Consider the following 9,611-nt stretch of genomic DNA (forward strand, 5'->3'; position numbering starts at 1 on the left):
TAAAAGAGATCCTGATAAAGAAATATAAAATGACCGTCCCACCTACAGTGGAGCACTTTATTTGCCAACCAAGAAATTACAAAAAGTTAGCTATGAGAACCTCTCATGATCATCCATTGGTTGGACACAAAGGTATAATAAAAACACTGGATCATGTGAAGGGGCAATTTTAGTGGCCAGACATGAACTCTTACATAAGACAGTATGTGTTAATCTGCGAAAAATGCATAAAGGTTAAGGTTAACAGACAAGCCCCTCTGGGTAAACTTTAACCTTTACCCACAGCTCCTCACCCTTGGCACGGCGTGAGAATGGATTTAATTGTCGACCTACCCTCTAGTCAGGAGTATAATACAATTTTAGTTTTTGCTGACACCCTTTCTAAAATGAGTCATTTTATGCCTTTGAAATCAATTCCCTGGGATTCTCAGCACAATTGTTCGCACACCATATAGTAAGGGTTCCCGTTCACTACTGACAAAGAAAACCTCATACTCTTACTTGTTATCATAATACACTGCCTGGTGCATACAGCTTAAATGTATGACCATCTTCCATATCGTCGTAGGTCAAGATGATGCATCTTTACTGGATTTTCTTTTTAGAACAGTCAATCAATCAATCAATCAGTACTTGTATAGCGCAGCTTATCACCCATGAGTGTATCCAGACACTGGTTTGCTGGGCTCAATCCAAGAACCAGATCTTGATTCTCTTCCTGAAGTCGGTCAGCAAGTGTGATGTTCAGAGGTAGAGGGAGAGGGCATTCTAAGACTTGGCTTTGACATGGGAGAAAGAGCGGCCTCCGCTGGCGCTACAGTGGGTTTGCGGTGTCTGTGCAAGGGCATGGGAGGCGAAGGTTTCTAGATGGTTGGTGGAAGTTTAGTCGTTTGAATTGGCATCTTTTCTGGATGGGGAGCCAGTGGAGAATACTCAGATGCTGGGTGATGTGGTTCTGTTTGGGAAGGTAGAGGACCCATCTGGCTGCTGAATTCTGTATCTTCTGGAGACTTCTTATGAGTTTGGTGGTAGTTCCTACATACAGTGTGTGGCCGTAGTCCAGACAGCTGGTGATTAAGGGTTGCATGACTGTTTTTCTAATGCTTTTGGAGACCGATTTGAAGATTCTTTGGTGCATGGAGAGAGTGTTAAAACAGGCAGAGGAGACTGTGTTGTTCTATCAATTCATAGTACATTTGCTGCCCAGGATGATGCTGAGGTTGTAGGCATGTTATTTTGGTGTGTGAGGGGGATGGGGTGAGTTCAGCTGGCCACCAGGTGTTGTTCCAGCAGAAGGCATGGTTGCCAAAGAACAGCACTTCGGTCTTGTCCATGTTGAGCTCCAGAAAGTTGCCCTTCTTCCAGGCTGGGATGTTCCTTATGCAGTTGTGGAAGTTGGTCCTGGTAGTGGTGGGGTCTGCTGAGAGCGAGAGGATGAGCTGCTGTCATTGGCATAGGACAGGATGTTGATATTCTGGGTTCTGACGATGTTGGCTAGAAGCGTCATGTAGGTGTTGAAGAGGGGAGGGCTAGGAGATGAGCCTTGAGGGATTCCTCTGATAGTGCTTATGAGTTCTGAGGTGAAGGAGGGTGGGTGGATTCTATGCGTGCATCCCATGAGGAATGATGCAATTTATCCGAGGGCATCTCCACGGATCCAGATCAGGTGCAGGTGCTTCATGAGTGTGTGGTGAGATACGGTGTTGAACACTGCTGAGAGATCAAGGAGGATCAGGGCCTCAATTCTCCCCTGTTGGGTAGTGTGCATAACAGATGTCATCTGTGGTGAAAATCAGGGTGGTCTCATTTCTGTGGTTAGCCAAGAAACTGGATTGGCAGGCGTCTAGCAGGTTGTTTCTTTCTAGGTGCTCGTGAGCCGTTGGTTGATGGACTTCTCCAGGACCTTTGTGGGAAACGGGAGCAGTAAGATGGGGTGGTAGTTCTGAAGTTCGCTGGGGTCTGCGGAGGGTTTCTTGAGGAGAGAACCAACCTCTGCGTGTTTCCATGCATCAGGAAAGGTGACTGTGGGGATGGATGCATTGAGGATGGTGGTGAGTTGGTGGCAGATATCCTTGCTTCCTAGGTTGAAGAGGCAGTGGGGACAAGGGTCTTTGGGTGCTCCCGAGTGGATGGAGTCCATGATGGCTGTGGAGTACGGTGTGCAAGCTGTTCTCATGTGGTGGGATGTTGGTCGTGGGTGGCTTTCCTTAGAGTGAGGAGTCTGAGGAGGTCGATGGGTTGGGGCTCGAATTTCTCATAGACAGTGGATATCTTGTTGTGGAAGTGATTTGCTAGAGCGTTACTCAGTTCCTGTGAGGGAGGGATCGTGTTCTCATTGGTTGGTGGGCAAGAGAATTCTCTGACATTTGTGAAGAGTTCCTTGGTGTGGTTGGTGCTAGCCTCGATGCGGTCTGCAAAGGTGTCCTTTCTCACATTTTTGGGTCGTTAGTGGTATTTGCTGAGGGCTGACTTGAAGGTGGCTCGGTCTGTATCATTTCTGCTAGTCCACCATCTTCTCTCCAGCTGTTTGCAGCTGCGTTTCATTGTACGGAGTTCCAGTGTGTACCAGCTGGCTTGTTTGGTGAATCTACAGGTTTTGGCTGGTATAATGGGGGCAACTCAGTTGGTGGCGTTGGTGATCCCGGTGTTGAAGGACTCGACTGCCGGTTTCAAGTCATTTGTGGCATCGGAGCTAGGTGGTATTGAGGGTGTCCATCCATTGGGTCTGTCTCACTTTGCTCCAGTTTTCGAAGGAGGTGGTGGGAGGGTTGGGGGTTGTATGAGGTGATCATCTGATTGTGAAATGGACGATGGAGTGGTCAGTCCAGATGATTTCCGTGGTATGTCTGTATTTGACCCTGTTGCTGGATGTGAAGATAGGGTCCAGTGTGTCCCCTGCTCTGCAAGGGGGTCTGTAACCAATTGGGTGAGGCTGATATTGTCCATTTTTGCCAAGAGATTGGTGGAGTTTATGAATGTGGGGTCGTCCAGGTGGAAGTTGAGGTCTCTGAAGAAGGTGTAGTGCTTAGAACCAATTGTGAATAGGGGGATGAAGTCTGTGATTGCATCGCAAAGGCCGGTGCATGGTTCAGGAGGTCTATAGTTGAAGATGCCTTTGATGGCTGTTTGTCATCTGTGTGTAGTTGGAAAGTAAGGTGTTCCATGATCGGTGTGGTCTCGTCTTCGGTGGTGGTTCAGCGGATTGAGTATTTGTGGATAATGGTGATGCGACTTCTGTGTTTGTTGGTACTGTCTCGATGTGCCATTTTGCAGCTGTTAGGTATCCTGGTGGTGATGTCAGGGGCAGAGGAGGGGTTGAGCCAGGTTTCTGTGATGAAGGATATGTCGGGTGAGGGTGGAGATGGGGTTCCAGACTTCTGTGGTGTGTTTGCAGATCAATCTGGCGTTGATCAGGATAAATCTGAGTGTTTTTCGATGGTGGTGTTGGTGGGCGGAGTGGAAGTGGCACAGGTTTCTGAGAGGGTGGATGGTCCTACGATGCAGGTGAAAAGACAGTGAGGCTGGTGAATGGTCATCCTGTGGAGCGAGGACATGTGAGGCAGCAGTTGTTGTGGCATCTAGGGCATGAGATCTGCAGTGGAGTAACTGTAGGTGCCCAGAGGGCCAGGGTTGCTGTGGCTTTGCATGGTCCAGGCACAGATGGGTGCAGACAGACTTGCCTTTGGTGCACTAGAGACGTGACAATACTGTGGCTTCCATTAAGTAGGTCCTGGGAGGGGAACTTGGGAGGAGGGTGGCGGGAAGCAGGATTTGGGAAGCAGGTGGCGGGAAGCAGGTGGTGGGGAGCAGGAAATGGTACTGGCCAGCCAAAAGTGACAGGCTAAACCAGGAATAAATAAAATAAACAAGATGACCCCAGGAATAAATAAAATAAATCGGTAACTGGAAAGAAAATATGGGAATTTAAAGGCACTAGCTGGCTGAGATTAAAAGGCACTAGCTGGCTGCCAGGGCAGGCTGCCAACGACTGACCTGCACAGGGTAGGAGCAGCTGTAACAGCAATGTGGCTGAAGGGGGCAACTGACTGCAGCGAGGGGGAGCTGGTGAGGACCAGTTAGAAGAACATACACACTCAGTTGGTGAGCTATAAACAAACAATTCCATTGACAAAAAAGCCTTGTCTCTGGGTTTGCCAATGCTGGTTAGAAGGAGGTATCTCTAATCCAGTGCAAGCATGGTGAGCAGGTAAGTTCTAAGGTTCAATTCAGCCTTCTACTATATGCAATCTTCAATATATTCTGCCTTTCAATATATTGTTTAGCCTGATGAACTGCCAATATATGGAGAGTTTCTCCAGAAAAGCAAGTTTCATAATGCTGCCCTTTATGAATCTAGGCTTTCATGTAGAGAAATATGCATTTTTGAGGAGCTCAATCAAAGAAAGCAAAAAGAACGCATGTTTCAGCAAATTACCCATTTCAATTTTCCTCAGGCATTTGCAGCAATTCTTACATTTCATCATAGTCAATTTCTCAAATAATTTAAAGATATTTTATTGACTTGAACAGTAGTAGGCTTGTGCTGGTTGTTGACTGTGGACCCCACTTGCACTATTTTGGAGACCTCTACTTTTCTTGTCTCTTTCAAGGGTTGCAAGACCCAAAGTCTCGACAATAATTTTGCCTCAGATTTGCAATATTGTGTTATATGATGTCATGGTGTCACTCCAAGGCACACATGAGCTGTATGTTAGCTAAGGTCTGTTAAGGAAGAGGGCAGCAACGCCACATGCACAGAATTCATCAAAGGATGAATAAAATGACGTGTGATCTTTGATCATCACTTCACTGGGTGAAAAATCTTAACCTCTGGGCTGCCCTGACTAACTACTGCGCTGAGATGGATCAGTTTGGGAGGCTATAGTCACAGAAAGAGTAACTGGCACGTGTTGTGCGATACACTGCCTGCCCCTGCTAATGGATTGCAGCTACCTGGCCTCAGAGAACACTAGAGGAATGGTGCCTCCTCCACCCCCATGAATGATATCTGGTCCCCACTGCAAGTATGGCCCCAGGCACTGGACCTTTTTGCCTGACCAGTGGACCATGAGTGAATTTACTCACATTATCTACTCTCCCTGTCTGACTGTCACCTAGTCCTCGGCACCTGGTGGAAAATCTACCACAAGGAAAGGTCAAAAAAGGGTTCCCTAGATTGATAAGGAGAGAAAACTAGGGAATCAAATCAATCTTTGTACAAACATGTCTCTCTCCTATATATTTCTACATGCAAACATTAATCACAAATATAACTAATTCTGAAAATATATAAATTTTATTATAAGTCAAAAAGTGCATGAGATGTAAAACCAAAATACTGTTCCAACCAACATAAAGACACAGAGACAAACAATTAATGATCAACACAAAACCTCACTCACAACACACTCTTATTAAAACAACAAATAAAGACAAATCAATTTCCACAAAAAAAATCAATTAAACAAACATATTTCAAAATTCCATATATTTCTCCTTATTCTTTTGTCCGAGCTGATAGCAAATAGTCTTTTCACAGTTCATGAAATATATACAAAGATGTCAATACATCTGATTCTCTCGACCAGCCTTGATTCTAATTCACAGAGTCCTTGGGCCAGCCACAGAGTAAATAGCCGAGAGCTAGATAATCCGGCACATATTAAACATCCAGCCTTGATGTTCCATGCTTGAAATCTTTTGGCCAGCAGCAAAATGAAATGCCAACGCGCGTTTCGGTGGATTCCGAAATTAATAGATCCTTTAGACCACCTTCATCAGGGCCACAGATTCAAATCTGTCAACAAGCTGGAAATTGCTCTGCATAAGAATTAAAACACACTGTTATTGATCTCTCTTGGTTTGTCATAAGTGCCTTTATAATACTTTAACAGTGACAGGCGCCACCAAATAATTCACTACTGTGATGTAGTGAGTGTACCCTAATGTGCCCAAATACATAGAGAAATCACCCACATAACAGAGAAAACAAAACAGAATATTTAGATCGCTATCCATATTGTGAAAGGCAGAATAAGCTCAATACACCAAAGATGTGAGGCAGATAAAAAAAAAAAAAACAACAAGTGATACCAAACACAGAAGACAAAAAAAAAAAAAAAAAAAAATGCTGTATACACATGTACACTCATTACCGTTTCGTTTGAATGCGTGCCATGTGTTTCGGCATGTCAAAAGGCCACAGTCCAAGACTTCTGAGATATCTATAAAGGGAAATATATACAATGGGAACAATCCCCTGTCTCTACATGCACTTTCAAGCGTTCAGTGAAAATAAACCCCCACTTCACAGAAAACACTGTAATCCAAACAAAACCTGTTTTTTCGCATCCGCAATTGTATAAGGTAAATCTTTCACGGACGCTATAAACGCAAAGAGAATGCCGCAACCCAAACCTCCTGCATATGTAATACTCCGGAGGAGCCAGTAACCACAGAAAACATTCTGGGGAGCTAGAACTTTGGTCACAGAGCTTACCTTCTTTTTCTAGACTTCGCTCGATCCTGCCCGCTCACTCAGAACACTGGCGTCAGATATAAAACTGGCGTCTGATATCACTAATCACTCGTTCTTCGAGCCCTCTCCAATAAATACTCACCAGGTGTTGGTACACTTCCAAAAACTCAGAGTAGACATCGAAAACGGACTACAAAAGGCTAACACTGATGTGCTTTCTATGGCGCCATCTTGGTACATAAGAATTACAATAGGGGAGCTAATCAAAAACAAAACGATTTGGACCCAACAATTAAAATACTTGCTGTGCACCTCAAAATTAATCTAAAAAGCTGTTCACCATTTCAAAAATCTACCCAAAATTCAGAAACCAAAACGGGCAGTTTATCAAATTGAGACACTTAAGAGGTACACTGATCACTGGTAAAACTATCTACCATGGCTTATGGATATATGAGTAATCAATAAATTGCATTTTGCCATGGGATTTCCTCATTCAACCCTTTTTGGTAGGTATCCAGAAAAAAAATTAAAAAAAAATTCATGTTTTTTCCTTTTTCTGTCTGGGCCCTCACCATGCCTCGTTATAATCTTTTCCAGAGTGGTCCATTTAATGTCTTCCTCACTGTGCTTATGTTCTAGCCAGTGAGAGACAAGCAGGGCATTAAGTTTTTCGTTCTACTCGCTGAGAAATGTTCATAGTCTCTAAGTCTAAATTCCCTCGCTGTTTCCCCCACGTAGCCTAGCTTACATGGGCAAAGAATCAAGTATACAATGTTCTTGGTTCTACAATTCGTCATATTTCTTAGGTGGACATTTTTGTTGTTGGAAATAACCATTTCTGAAACTAAGGTATCCTTGCATGCACCACATGTACTACATTGATGATTGCCCAAAATCGGATCATGACCGCAAATGGATTTTTGCACCCATTCCTTTGGGGCCTTCTTGTTCGATTTAACCAACATGTTTCTCAGGGTATTGTTCTTTTTGAACGCAAACAATGGTTTTTCAAGTGGTTCAACCTCTGGTGTAGAATTGAGAATGTGCCACTGTGAGTTAATTATTTTACAAATTTTATCATTCATGTTCGAATGACGAATCGAGCAGACCAATCTATTACTCGTATCTCTTTTGTACTTTTGGAACATTGCATTTCGATCATAGTATTTAGCTCTCTTCAAGGAGTCTTTGACCAATTTAGGGGGATACCCTCTTGACAGGAATTTCTTGGCTAGAATCTCTGAATGTTGCAGAAACTCACTTATCCGAGTGCAATACCTTCGCACTCGCATAAATTGACTAAATGGAATATTTTGCCTTTGACTGCTAGGATGGTAGCTATCATAGTGCAGCAAGGTATTTCTAGATGTAGGTTTCACATGAAGTGATACAGAAGGAGTTCCCTCGTTATGTATGATGCAGATATCCAAAAATTCCACCTGATATTGATCGTATTTCATTGTGAATTTCAAATTTGTGTCACACAGATTCAGCCAAATTAGAAGCTCCTGTAATTGTTCTACTTGTCCTTTCCAAATAAAACTACCACCATAAGAGCCTAATTTAGAACTCTAGAAACCTAAATCCCATTATGTCTTATGGGATTTAGATTTTAGCAGATGGTATATCTGTCACTGTTGTGATGGAGTAACCTCTCCGCCGAGTTCTAAATCAGGCCCTTAGATGCCTACACCATACAATTTTTAAAAAGTGCAAATTAAGTGTGAATGCCCTACACAATTGAGCATTCGTACAATTTACTTTTATGTTGTTTTCGAACAGGTAAAACCATTTAACCCATAAATAGGTTCAATCAAATGCGTACCCGTCAAGTATTGAATTGTTCCTTTCCAACTGCAGCCTTGAAACATGTACTACTTCTTTTGACAGTACGAAATTTGTATGGTACTCTGGAATTTCTGCATTTGAAAGGTGCAAGAACAGGTGCAAACATACATATCTGTGGTGCTCTTCAGAAGTATAATCAAAACAACAAATTAAAGCTAAATCTATAAAAAGCAAAGATTCAGAAATTTGTACACACAAAGACAAAGTATGAATGAAAGATTGAAGGTCAAATGATAGCTGCCATTGATTTGTATCTCTCTTTGGGAGTATGGCTAGGCACTAGTCTAACATTTAAAAATCAGTTTAGTGCGATGCTCTCCTGTAAATGCTACCTGCAAAATCAGCTAAAGAAAATCAACAGAAGCTTAAACAGCCCCTAGTGGGATCCGTATATTAGAAATCTTTAAAGAAAAGTTAAAGCCATCAATACTTTACTGGAACCCAGTTTGGGGCTCAAAGCTACATGATGACTGTTAAACCTGGCACACTTTGCGTGGTTCCCATAACCTTTATTCTTCTGACCTCCTGTTTTGCTGACCTCACTTTTGCTGGTTGTAGCATTCTGGAAACTTTACCACTGCTAAGCAGTGGTAAAGTATGGGTGCTCTTTGCTTAAAACATGGTACCATTGGCTTATCCACAGTTGGCATATTTAATTTACTTATAGGTCTCTAGTAAAGTGCACAACCTGTGACCAGGGCCTGTAAATTAAATGCTACTGGTGGGCCTGCACCACTGATTGTGCTGCTCACTTCAGTAGCCCTTTAAACATGACTCAGGCCTGCAATTGCAGAGCCTTTGTGTGTAGTTTTCAACTGACAAGTTGACCTGGCAAGTTAACCCTCTTGCCAGGCCCAAACCTTCCTTTTTTAATAAATATAGGTCATCCTTCAAGATAGGCCCTGGATATCCCCAACGGCAGGGTGCAGTGTATTGAAAATGTTGGACATGTACTTTTAAGTTTTACATGTCCAGGTAGTAAACAACTCTTAAATTCATGTTTCACTACTACAAGGCTATCTTTCACGTAGGCTAACATTGGGATAGCCTTATTACATGTAATAAGTGTAATTTCCAATTGGGAAGAGATGGAGCCCTCAAGTTTGGTCTCCCTGGAATCACCTTTTTAAATCACAACTGATGGTGAAGTTTGATCTTAAGTTGTAATTCTGAAAATGCCACTTTTAGAAAGTTTTCATTTTCTTTTCAGAAACCATCTAGTGCCTTTACCTGTCTCTGAATTCACATCTGGGTGGGTGACATCTGGGCTCTTGTGCATTCC

General features: G+C 43.0%; 1 long non-coding RNA gene across 2 annotated transcripts; it reads right to left on the reverse strand.

Moving 5' to 3' along the window:
• Positions 1 to 5,471: 5,471 nt before the first annotated feature.
• Positions 5,472 to 6,634, reverse strand: LOC138247225 (uncharacterized). Of its 2 annotated transcripts, XR_011194372.1 has the most exons (3): positions 6,500 to 6,634; positions 6,156 to 6,224; positions 5,472 to 5,820 (listed from the first exon to the last, which is right to left on the reverse strand). It is a non-coding gene; the product is annotated as an uncharacterized lncRNA (long non-coding RNA). The 2 variants fall into 2 exon arrangements; XR_011194373.1 differs by lacking the exon at positions 6,156 to 6,224.
• Between the last annotated feature and the right edge of the window lie 2,977 nt (positions 6,635 to 9,611).

This window comes from Pleurodeles waltl, chromosome 7, assembly GCF_031143425.1.
Source record: "Pleurodeles waltl isolate 20211129_DDA chromosome 7, aPleWal1.hap1.20221129, whole genome shotgun sequence".
Classification (NCBI taxonomy): Eukaryota; Metazoa; Chordata; class Amphibia; order Caudata; family Salamandridae; genus Pleurodeles; species Pleurodeles waltl.